The following is a 13,108-nucleotide window of genomic DNA, read 5'->3' on the forward strand; positions in this document are numbered from 1 at the left end:
TAAAACTTTTGAATAGTGGAGTTGTTAAATAAAGAGACAACCTCAAAAATCCTGACATGGTAAAGGTAGAATATGAAGCAGAAAAGCAGTAGCATCCTAGAAAAGTCTGCACATTTTTCTTAGTGATATTACAATAAACTATAATGAGCGGTTTGGAAAAAAGCTACTTTCTGTGGAGCGGTGTGAGTTTACTAGCTATATGGATGTAGCATAGGGAAGGGTAAGGGAACTTCTGGCAGTCCTAAAGAAATACTGAAATCACTAGTGAATATGATGAAAAGGAGAGAGGAATCCTCAGTAAACGGATCTGAGAAAAACAGATGCACCTGAGTGAAGGTTGCATAAGGCTGAATTTGTAGTTGAGTGCATAAAGAGACTTCAGGGTCCCACTAAGGCACCATGGGAAGATCAGAGGTACTGGATGCTGCGAGCGCTTAGGGACCTCAGATATTCCCAACAAGCCTTCTCGGGACAGAGACACACCCTGAGAGAAAGCTACTAAAAATAACAGAGTCGTATCCTTGAGGGTAAATGAGAATGTTCAGATGCTGAGGGGAGGGGGGAAATCCAGAGGATGCAAATCTTAAAACTTTGGAGATCGTTGGAGAGAAAGTTAAGAAAAATATATTTAAAATATATATTTTAAACAAAAATGAATGATGTTATTTTGGCTTACTACTACTCCTAAAGAGAAACCTCCTAAACTACAGGAAAATTTATCTCATTTAACATGAGCAACAGAAAAGAATGGTAAAAGAATTTCTTATAAAATACTATTTTTAAAAAAGGAGGAAAATCACCTGAATAATATTCGGATTACTATCTAATAATACAAAACAAATTAAAATAAATTATATAATCTTGAAATAAATAGGGTATTTATTGTATATCTTATTAGGCAAAAATAGCAAGGTGCTGCATATTGTTTGTGGTATAATACTTTTTCATTGCAAAATATAACATATATACAAAAATCAATAAATTTCCAAGTACATTTAACAAGTGGTCATATAACAGATTTCAGAGTTTGGTATGGGTTACAATTCCACGATTTTATGTTTTTACTTCTATCTGCTCTAAGGTACTGGAGACTAAAAGAAATATCAATATGATGATTCCTCACTTATACTCATTTGTTAAACCCTACCTTCTCTGTATAACTCCACCATCAACTTTGATCTTTCTCCCACTCTTTAGGGGTATTTGGGCTATGCCCATTTTAACTTTTTCATGTTGGAAAGGGCTGTCAATAATATGGGATAAGGGGATGGAACTAGTTAATGTTTTGGAGAGGCTTGCCCCTCTGCATTTCAGGACTTAACTGGTCCAGGGACCCATCTGGAGGTTGTGGGTCTGGAAAGTTGCCCTACTGCATGGAAACTTTGTAGAATCTTATATATTTCCCTAGGTATTTTTTAGGATTAGCGGGAATGATTTTGGTTGGGGTTTGGCAGGTTATGATAGGTAGCAGTGTCTAATTGAAGTTTGCTTAAGAATCACCTCCAGAGTAGCCTTTCAACTCTTTGAACTCTCTCAGCCACTGATATCTCATGTGTTGCACTTCTTTTCCTCCCCCTTTTGGTCCGAATGGCATCGCTGATACCGTGGTGCCAAGGCCAGGCTCATCCTTGGGAGTCATCTCTCACACTGCCAGGGAGACTTTCACTTCTGGATGTCATGTCCCACATAGGGAGGAGGGCAATAGTTTCATTTGAAGAGTTGGGCTTAGAGAGAGAGAGGCCACATCTGAGCAACAAAAGAGGTCCTCTGGATGTGGCTCTTAGGCATACCTATAGGTAAGCTAAGCTTCTCCGCTATATACATAAGCTTCACAAAAGCAAGCCTCATGATTGAGGGCTTGGCCTATTGATTTTAGTGTCCCTAGTGTTTGACACGGTATCTGAGGTTTTCCTCGTGGTAGTTTAATAGTTTCGTATTTTTTTCTCAAGGAACTTTGACAATACTTTTTGACAATCTGCTTAATATGCTCTGGAATGTATCCAGGCATTGCATTAAGCTACACAGGATTAAAAGCTCTCTTTATCCTGGTCTCCCTGTGTTTGGATTGTTTAAATGATCTATCCAGACATGTTCACTTAGATTATGTGCTACAGAAAATTTTGGTTCTGGAAAAAATAAATCTTTCTTCCCTTGGTCTCAAAGACTAGGTAAAGTTGTAAAATACAGACCGTGTCTTCCTTACCACTGTATTCTGAATTACCTTAATTCCGACCTGGTTGGCTTCATTTTTATCCTTAACTACCAGATTATACTTATATAAAACAGGCCCTCAAACTCCAGAAATAACAACTACCACTCCAGACTAAATGTGACTATTATAGGACCTTGCATTCTAGGCGCCAGTTTTCTTATAAGTATTTTCTAAATGAGATCGTACAGTATTTGCTCTTTAGTTTCTGGCTTAATTTTGCTTCACCAATTGTCCCATAGGTTCATTCACATTGTTCATGCCGCACAACTTCGTTCCTTTTTATGATAGTGCAATGTTCAATCATATGTATACACCATCATCACCAATCTCTTTCTCAGTCAGTGTACCTTTCAGCCACCTCCATCTACTGGGACTCATGTATAATGTCCAAAGTCAGAAATCCATCAACACTCAATTTTAGATAATTTCATTGTTCCCAAGAGAAAGATAGCCAATAAACACACCCTCACCAAACAGAAAATCCAAACCTCCCCATACCATTTGTGCCTCCTCTCATTATGTACCGATGATATTATTGCGGTACTTTGATATTTTCCTGCTAAACATAGCCCATAGCATGCAATAGCATTTCCCCCCATACCCCGAAATTATACACTCTTAGTACAAGATTCATAAGTGACACAATACTTTTCAAGCAATAGAAGAGGGGATCTGAATATTTATGTATTTAAAAAGAAACAATGGAATAGTAAACCAAAAAATCGTTAATAAATGATTTTAAAAGGGGGAATTAAAACAATTCATACAAATTTAAAACATATTTGGACAAGTGAACTTTATCATATATAAAGTTGGTGGCATAACCGAAACAGAGGAAAACATTATTTCAAGTGAATTTAATACGCAGGATATTTTAAAGAGCTTTATTGAAGTATAAATTATCCACAAGAAAATTCATCCATTGTAAAATTAAATGTACAGTTTGCTGAGTTTCGGTAAATGTATATTGTCCTTGTAACCCCTTATTATGTCAATACATAGATTATTTCCATCTCAAAAAATTCCCTTGAGTCCCTTAAGAATGAATTCCCTCTCCCCATTCCTGGCCTCTGGCAACCACCGATCAATAGTGACATTATACATTTTCCCTTTCTAGAATTTCCTATAAGTATAGTTATTTGTTTTACTAGCCTCTGTGCTGTTGGTTTTATTTTTACTGAACCTGATGTTTTCATTTGTCCTGGTTGCTGCCCATGTCTATAGTTAGTCCCGTTTTATTGATGAGTAGCATTTTTATGGATGTACCAGATTTGCTGTCCTTCCATCAGATTAGGACATTTGAATTGTTATCAGGTTGTGGCTATTATGAATTATAATGCTCTGGACATTTGGGCACAAGTCTTTGTGTGGCTATTCATTTTTCTTTAGTAATTACGTGAGGAAATTTCTGAGTCATAACGTTTAACTTTTTAAGAGAATATCCAGTTCTCTCTTAAGGAGGCTATTTTGCATTCACACTGGAAATATATAAAAGTTCTAATGTTTTTCACATTCTTGTGGGCACTTGGTACTTGATATTGTCAGTTTTTTGTTTTTGTTTCGTTTCGTTTTTAGCCATCTGGGTAAGTCTGTTGTGCTAATTCATTGTGTATTTAATTTGAATTTACCCTAACTAGTAATATCGATCCTTTTTTTCATGTGTTATTGATCATTCATATATCTTCTTTGGTAAAGTTTCTACCTAGACCTTTTCCCCATCTTTTAATTGGGATGTTTGTATCCTATTATTGAGCTGATATATGTTGTAAATATTTTTATATGCCAGATATATGTATTGTAAATATTTTCCCCTATTCTGTACTTGTCTATTTGTTTTTTTGAGAGTATATTATAGAGGGAAATATTTCAATTTTGATGAAGTCCAATTTGTTAATTTTTTATAGTTTCATGGTTTTAATGTGATCTTTGTCTGAATTATGGTAAAAATTTTCTCCTATGTTTTCTTCCAAAAGTTTCATTATTTTAGCTCTAACATTTAGGTTTATGATCCATTTTTTTGTTTTGTTTTGTTTTTCATGTAGTCTGAGGTACAGTTTAAGGTTCTTTTAATTTATTTATTAATTTTTTTTAAAGTTTTGTATGCAGGGCTAATTGTTTTAGCACCATTTGTTGAAAATGTTATCCTTTCTATATTGAACTAATTACCTTAGCACTTTTGTTGAAATCATTTGACCCTATATGTGTGCATCTAATTTTAGAGTCTCCATTTTGTTCCATCGATCTGTATATTTATCTCTATATGAGTCCCAAACTTTCTCTATTTCCATAGCTTTATACTAAGTCTTGCAATGAGGCAGGGTAAGTTTTCCAACTTGTTCTTTGTAAAACTTGTTTTTGGCTACTCTAAGTCCTCTGCATTTCCATATACATTTTAGAATAAAGTAGTCACTTTATACAAAAAAAAAGGCCTATTGCAATTTTGATTGAGATTGCTTTTAGTCTGTTGATCAGTATTGGCATAGTCAGCATCTTAACAATATTGGCTCTTCTAATAAAATAATATTTTATAATAGTTCACCTATTTATGTCTTGTAGTAAATGAATATTTTATAACATTCCACCTAGTTAGGTATTTTTCTTCTCTCAAAACTATTTTTTAATGCATAGCATATTTTTCATTACATATAATCCTGTGTTTTATGTTTTCTAATTATTATACCTGGTAGTTATTCAAAGTAATTTTCCATTGTTTGTTGCTGGTATTTTGACCTTGTACCTTACTTACTTAACACAGTAGTTCTAGTATCTGTCTTGTAGTTTACTTTGGATATTCTAGCTAAATGATCATGTCATCTATAAATCCAGACAATTTTACTTCTTTTCAAATCTATATGCTACTGTTTTTCTTTTCCTGTTTCATAGGCTAAGTCTTCTAGAACAAAGTTTAATAAAAGTTGTAAGAGTAGATATCCATTCTTATCTTGATCTTAGCTGATGATCTTAGGTAGAAAGCATTCAGTATTTTATAATTCAGTTTGGTGTCAGCTGTAGTGTCTTTTTGTAGATGTCCTTTATTAGACTGAGGAAAGCCCCTTCTTTTTCCAGTTTGCTTCGGGTGTATTTTCATGAATGGATCAAAATACTTTTTCTTTTATCTACTAGGATGATTATATCATTTTTTTCTCTTTGTTCTGTCACTCTGGTAAATCATTTTGCATTCATTGGATAAACCCTACTTAGACACGATGTATTATTCTTTTTATATATTGCTGGATACAATTTGATAGTGTGCTTAAAGGATTTTTACATGTATATGCTGAAGAATATTTGGATTCTTGGTATTAATACTCCTGAAGTCATGCTGCCAAATGTATCTCTCCCCAGTTCGTTAACAGCTAACATCTCTGTTAAATTCTTGGCTTCTCCCTTCTGTTTACCTCACTGTTTCCTGAGAGTCTCTTCTGTACCTGTGTAATTGAGCAAATCAGCCAATGGTTTAGGTAGATTTTATTCTCCGAGCTCGGGTTTCACTGCCTCCATTCATGGGCTCCCTCCAGCTGCTCTTCTACTCTGATTTCAGGCCACTGACACCTCAAACCATCAAGTCTTTCACGTTTCAATCCAAACTCTGTGACAGTTGAGGTCAAACTCTGTGGGCTGGGAACAATCACTGCCAATTTGCAGCAAACTCACAAATCTTCCAGAAATGGTATACTCTCTTAAGGGTTGACATTCCATAAGTTTCTGCTTCCTTTTTCCACTGGGGTTGTTGAGTTTTCCCAAAGACATGGGTAACAATCAGGAAGACATTTGGGTAATAATTACATTAAGATTTTAGACATTAATCCTTCTATGCTTCCAGAATTGTCCCCATAAATTTCCAGCTGCTCTGTTGATCTGAACTTTGGAATAGACCATCTAAAGCCAATAAAGCTCTGCTTTTCTGTGGCCAGCGCTATCATTGTTCCAGAGAGTGCCTTCAGGCAAGAGAACTGCAAACCTGAACTTCTCACCCAACAAAATAGCAGTCCTATAAGCATGGAAATTGTCACACACACATACATGCACACACACACATTTTATATATATATATGGCTTTTTCTCTTGTATACTGTATGGCAGGGTCACACTTCATTCTTTTTCCATGTGAGTATCCTGTTATTGCAGATGAATTTTTTTGGTTTTGCTTTTTGTATGTTTGTTTGCTTGCTTGTTTGTTTTGGGAAGTGTATGGGCTGGGAATCGAACCCAGGTCTCCCACATAGCAAGCGAGAATTCTACCACTGAACTACCCTTGCACCCCCTATATAAATATATGCATTTTTTTAAATGGGAAAATCTTTAAAAAAAAACTGTTAATTTGGTTGTTGTTAGTTATCTTCTGTCTACCAGAGATTTCAAATCTTTCCAGGCATGTGGGCAGCTTTATCTGATAGTATGTGTGGCCTGAGGTGCTGGAAAGATATTTTTACCATTCCTGCCCTAGGCCTCCATCCCAGCCTGCAAACCTGCTCTCCAGCATTAGGCTGCTCTTTCTATTAGTAAAATTCCCATGATGGAGGTGGAAGGAGGGGCAGGGTTGTGTGAAGCTCTTGATTCTCCTGCTTTACCCCTAGTCCTGTGTGACTAAATCTTGGCGTGGGGCTTTCTCAGTATTTCTGTCCCATGGCATGTTAATCCTGCCTTTTATCCACGGAGGTTCTTGAGTGGGCAAGAGTTTCCTACCTGCCCCCCTTCCTATGCTCCTCCTTGGTAGCAGAACTTTGCTTTGTAGTACTACAGGAACCTAAGCCTAAATAAGTTTCCTGTACCTCCCTCACGGGCAGACTTTTGCTTCCAGTAAGTGTACCTGTGCCTGGGATGGGTGCTAGGAGAATTTCTAGACCCTTGTTCAGGGTAAAATGGCTGTTGCTCATTGGCTGGTATAAGACTCAGTGAGGACAGAGTTAGTGGAGCTCTCTCAGGTAGCACTGACTGTCCCTGATTTTTCTCCTGAGCATATGGTGGAAGTTTGTAGAAAAGGCCTGTGAATTAGCATGGACACCTCTGTGTCTAAGGTTCCCAAGGATTCTAAATTGCTATTAACTATAAGACTCACTTTTATGGCTGCTGCCATTTCCTCCTCTTCTCTGACAAAGGTAAAACTATTCTTATGAACAGTGTCTTCTCTGGGTGGTTGGTTATAGGTTGGAATTTAGTATACTTGTTTGCCTTGGGTCTTCAGCTCTCTGATGGGCTCAAGAAAAGTTACAGTGTTGCATATCATCTAATTTTTTTCTATAGGAATGAAAGCAATGATCTCTTTCACACTTCAAAGCAAAACAGAACTCTATTATTTTATTGAATTTTTCCAGATTTTGTAATTGTCATCTGTGAAAGGAATTACCCAACTTCTTCACATCACTATTACCAGATTCCCTGCCCTCCAAACACAAAATTATTGTTGTGTAGCCAGCATATCTTTTAAAGCAGCTTTATTGAGATATATTCACATATCATACACTCCATCCAAATTATACAGTCAATGGCTTTTAGTATAATCACAGTTGTAGATTAATCACCATGATCAATTTTAGAACATTTTCATTGCTCCAAAAAAGAAAATCCTCGTATACATTAGCAGTCACCTCTCAATCCCTCTATTATTCCCCAGCCCTATATAGCCACCATATTAATTCTGTCTCTATAGACTTATTTATATTAACATTTTATACAAATGGTATCATACCATATGTAGTACTTTGTCTCTGGTTTCTTTCATTAGCATAATGTTTTTATTTTTATTTATTTATTCATTTAGTGAAGTTGTGGGTTTACATGAGTTATGTAAATATGCGACATTCCCATATACCCCCTATTATTGACACTTTGCTTTGATGTGGTGCCTTTGTGAAAATTGATGATAAACTATTACTGTTAAATATAGTCCATGGTTTGCATTAGGTATATATTTTCCCATATTCCACCTGTGCTGATTTGAATCTGTTATGTACCTCAGAAAAGCTTATGTGCTTTTAATGCCTCCCTGGGAGGGTAGACCTATTGTAGGTTGGACATTTTGCTTACATTGTTTCCATGCAAATGTGATATACCCAATTCAAGGTGAGTCTTAAACCTTTACTGGAGTCCTTTAAGAGAGTTCCCAGAGAAAGAGAGCTTAGACAGAAACGTCCTGAGAAAAACCAGCAAAGACCCATAGAAGCCCAGACACATTTTGGAGAGAAGGACCCGGAGATGTCGCCATGTGCTTTCCCATGTGGCAGAGGAACCCGTGATGCCAGCAGCCTTTTCCTCAGAGAAGCTGTCTTCCTCTTGATGCCTTAATTTGGACATTTTCATGGCCTTAGAACTGTAAATTTATAACCTAAAAATCCCCTTTGTAAAACCCAGCCCATTTCTGGTATACTACATCCTGGCAGCTCTAGCAAACTGAAACAGATTTTGGTACTGAGAGTGGGGTGCTGAAATTTGCAAATACCAAAAATTCTGGAATGGCTTTATACATGGATAATGGAAAGATTCTGGAAGAACTGTGAGGTGCTTGAAAGGAAAGGCCTGGATTGCATTGTAGAGACTGTTGATAGAAACACGGACTTCAAAGATACTTCTGATGAGGCCTTAGACAGAAATAATGAAAGTGTCATTGCAAACTGGAAGAAAGATGACCCTTGCTTAAAAGTAGCAGAGAATTTGGCAAAATTGAGTTCTGGTATTGGATGAAAGGTAAAATTTGAAAGTGATAAGCTAAGATTCTTAGCTGAAGAAATTTCTAAATTAAATATGGAAAATGCAAGCTGGCTTCTCCTGGCAGCTTATATTAAAATGCAAGAGGAAAAGGATAAGTTGAGAATTGAATTCTTAGGTACAAAGAAACCAGAAATTGAGGGTTTGGAAAGTTCTGATCTTTTAGAATCCCTAGGGAATAATTTTCCACATGAGGATTTAACCAAACATGGAACCAGTCAGCCATTTCAGAATAAGTCAAGATTGGAAATGGAGTTATCCAGAAAGGATTTGTGGTAAGTCCTATTGTCTGATGATTGGGATCCCTATGTACTGCATATGAAGCTGACAAGTTTTTGTGAGATCTGTATAAATGGGACCACTGCCAGCCTGGACTAAAAGGGGAAGAAAAGGGACAGACTGAAGGAAAAACAGGCTTCAAAGACAGAGCCATAGATGAGGTTTGGATCAAAGAAGGCTTGGGTCTGGAGAGCAGACCCATCCATGCATGTGGAGAGGGTGAGTTGCCCTGGAGTTCATGGAGTGTGGTTCTTTCTCTCTGTTGTTTAGGAAAAGTGTTATGACTCCAGGGCTCTCAGATGCCTGACAAATAGAGGAGAGTTTAGCTACCCCATTGTTTGGGAAGAACATGCTATCCTAAGCCTCAGAGAGTGAGGAGCACATTCGCCAGGGATTGGAGAAAGCCTTGTCACCAGCTTATATTCTAAGGGGGTTAAGAGTGGACCCTGGGATGTCAGAGAGTATTGGTGCCACCTCAATGCTTGAAGAGGATGGAGCTGAGAACATGGTTGTCTCCCAAAATTTGGAGTTAGCAGGGTCACTCCATAAGCCCTTGGAGAGGGTGGGACTGCCGCTTTTTTGAGGCTGAGGATAAAATGTCTTTCTGTAGATGAATCTCAGATTTTGAAATCTAATGGGATTTGCTCTGCAGACTTTTGGAACTGTAGGAAACTTTGATCCCTGCTTTCTTTCAAATTTCTTCCTATGGGAATGGGAACATTTATCCCATGACTGTCCCTCCTTTGTGTATTGGAAACAACTTGTTCTGTGTTTCACAGGTCAACAGGCAGAGGAGAATTTTGCCTTAGGAAAAACCATGCCTATAACTGATTTTGATAAGACTTTGTACTTAATATTGTTACTGAAATTATTTAAGCTTTTGTGGTATTGTGATGGTTTGAATGTCTTTTTCATACAGAAAGAATATGTCTTTGGGGGTCCAAAGTGTAGAATGGGCTGGTTTGAATAAGTTATGTCCTCCAGAAAGCATATGTTCTTTTAATCCATCCCTGTGAATGCAGCTCTTTTGTGGGTAGGACCTTTTGCTTAGGTTGTTTTCATGGCGATGTGATTCACCCAATTCAAAGTGGGTGTTCATCCTTCACTGGGGTCCTTTAAGAGAGCTCGCTGAGAAAGAGTGTAGATGGAAATACCCTGAGGGAAATAAGCAGAGACTCACAGAAGTCCAAAAACTTTTTGGAGAGAAGGACCAGCAGTGCTTTCCCATGTGACAGAAGAGCCCTGGATGCCAGCAGCCTTTCCTCAAGAAGGTGTCTCCCTCTTGATGCCTTAATTTGGACATTCTTATGGTCTTAGAACTGTCAATTTGTAACCTAATAAGTTACCTTTGTAAAAGAAGAATATATCTGGATTTTGCATTCTGGCAACTTTAGCCAGCTGAAACACCACACTCTTTTTAACACCTTATAATAGTGACATTTATTAGTTATAAGTCATGAAATAGCATTCTTATACTTGTACTATTAACCACAGTCATCATCTACAGCAGGGTTCACTGTATTATACAGTCCCATTTTTATCCTTTAACTTTCCTTCTAGTAAAATAAACAACCTAAAACTTCCTATTTCAACCACATTCACATGCATAAGTCAGTTTTTGTTTATTTGTGAATGTTTTAAACTCTCCCTCATTTGAAGGACAGTTTAGTCAGATAGAGAATTCTTGACTGGCAGTTTTTCTCCTTCAGTATCATAAATATATCATGTAACTGACTTCTCACTTCCATAGTTTCTGATGAGAAATTGGCACTTAATCTTATTGTGGTTCCCCTATATGTAATGAATTGCTTTTCTCTTGCTGCTTTCAGCACTGTTTCTTTATCATTTGCACTTGCAATTGTGATTAGGATGTGTCTGAGAGTAAGTCTATTAGGATTTATTTTGTTTGGAGTGGATTGCACTTCTTGGACATGTATATTTATGTCTATCATAAGAGTTGGGAAATTTTGGGCCATTCTTTCCTAAAATATCCTTTCTGCTCCTTTCCTCTCCTTTCTTTCTGAGAACCATAATGGATATGTTTGCATGCTTCGTGCTGTCATTTCCCTGTGACATTCTTAATTTTTCCATTCTTTTCTCTGTATGTTCTTCCCTCTGCAAGACTTTGATTGTCCTATCTTTTGGTTTGCTGTTTTTATTTTCCTGTTTAAATCTGTGGTTGCATACCTCTAATGTATTTTCAACCTCTTTTATAGTGCTTTTCATTCCCATAACTTCTGTTATGTTTCTTATCACTTTTTGAAATTCTTCTTTATGTTCACCCTGTGTCTTCTTAATATCCCTTATCTCTTTAGCCTTATTTTCTCTCATCTTCTTGCCTTGATTTTAGAGATCTGTTTTAACATTTTTGATTAGTTGCTCCAAATTCTGTGTCTCCTCTGAAATTTTAAATTGTTTCTTTGACTGAGCCATATTTTCCTATTCCTTAGTATGGCTTGTAATTTTTTGCTAATATCTAGACATCTATTTATCTTGATGAGTTTAGTCTAAAGCTCAGTTTCTTTCTCTCGCCCTGGGTTCTACTGTTGATTGGTGCGCTGGTTTGTACCCTAGAGAAGCCATGCACTTTTAATCCTAATTCAATCTTGTGGCGGCAGACCAACTGTAGGGTGGGACCTTTTGATTGGTTGTTTCCTTAGAGATGTGGCACACCTAATTGTGGGTGTCATCTTCTGATTAGATGGAGATGTGACCCCGCCCATTCAAAGTGGGTCTTACTTAGGTTGCTGTACTGCTTCAAAGAGTCCACTGAGAGAAAAACATACCAGAGCCAATAAAGAGAGAAGAAAGCTCAGACACAAATATTTGGAGATGTTTCAACATCTGAAACGGAGAGCAGAAAAATGAAACTATGACACAGATATCTGAAGATTCTAAGCTAAGAGATGAAATCCAGATGTTTTCCCAGAGAACTAAGTGAAGGCCCAAAGAAGCTCAGAGAGGAGGCCACTGGAGCCAGAAGCTGGAGGCAGTGAAATCCAGGAGCAAAGGGCCAGCAGACATTGCCATGTACCTTCCCATGTGACAGAGAAACCCTGACTGGCCTTTTTGAAGTGAAGATATACCCCTGTTGATGCCTTAATTTGAACATTTTCATGGCCTTAGAACTGTAAACTTATAACTTAATAAATCTCCTTTTAAAAGCCAATCTATTTCTGGTATATCGCATTCTGGCAGCTTTAGCAAACCAGAACAATTGTATTTGTATTAAAGTTCTTCTTTGACACTTGGTTCTACTTATTCTAAACCTTTAAAATTGTCCATGTTTAAATGATCACATTTCCACCTCTTTGTCTGATTCCTTCCCTGAGTATGTGTTACAATTTCTAAGATTGCACCATTTGTGCAATTGTTTCACTCCCAAGAGAAAGCTTCTTTTCCCTTATTCCTTCTCTAGAAATCTAGTTTGTTTTTACTCTCCCTTCACTGCCTCTAGTTGCTTTGCTTGGAAGGCAAATTGTGGGAGGGGCTCAACCCAGAGAGGTATTTCCCAAGTCAATATTTCCTAGGCAAAAATGGGGCCTGCAAGATGGGGTGCAGACCAGTTCCAAGATCCCTGGGGAAAGCTTTAAGAAACACACTAAAAAACCTTTTGACAGCTCTAAAAGGTTGTGCTTTCCTGGCCTGCCCAGCAGATGGTGCTCTTCAGTAAACTGTTTCCCACAGTCCTAAGAAAGCCCTGCATTTTAAACCCCCATTTTCTTTCCCCCATTAAAAGTTGAAAAAATGGCTGTGGTGGACCCTGTCTGGGGCAGGCTAAAACAGTGGGTCAGAACCAGGACCCAGAAATCTAAATTTATCTGTTTCTATATGCTAGGAATGATAACCAAGGAGGCAATTAAGAAAAAAGTTTCATTCACAACCTCAACCAAGACAATTAAGTACCTAGGA

The 13,108-nt window shown here is 37.4% G+C and overlaps 1 long non-coding RNA gene and 1 other non-coding gene across 4 annotated transcripts in view; one reads left to right on the forward strand and one right to left on the reverse strand.

Annotated features, from left to right (window-relative positions):
* Positions 1 to 13,108, forward strand: part of LOC143690138 (uncharacterized) — a 143,263-nt gene that overhangs the window by 102,210 nt on the left and 27,945 nt on the right. The window lies entirely within an intron of this gene.
* On the reverse strand, positions 6,401 to 6,471 carry TRNAS-GCU (transfer RNA serine (anticodon GCU)). The gene has a single exon. It is a non-coding gene; the product is annotated as a tRNA-Ser (tRNA).

Source organism: Tamandua tetradactyla, chromosome 7 (assembly GCF_023851605.1).
Source record: "Tamandua tetradactyla isolate mTamTet1 chromosome 7, mTamTet1.pri, whole genome shotgun sequence".
Classification (NCBI taxonomy): domain Eukaryota; kingdom Metazoa; phylum Chordata; class Mammalia; order Pilosa; family Myrmecophagidae; genus Tamandua; species Tamandua tetradactyla.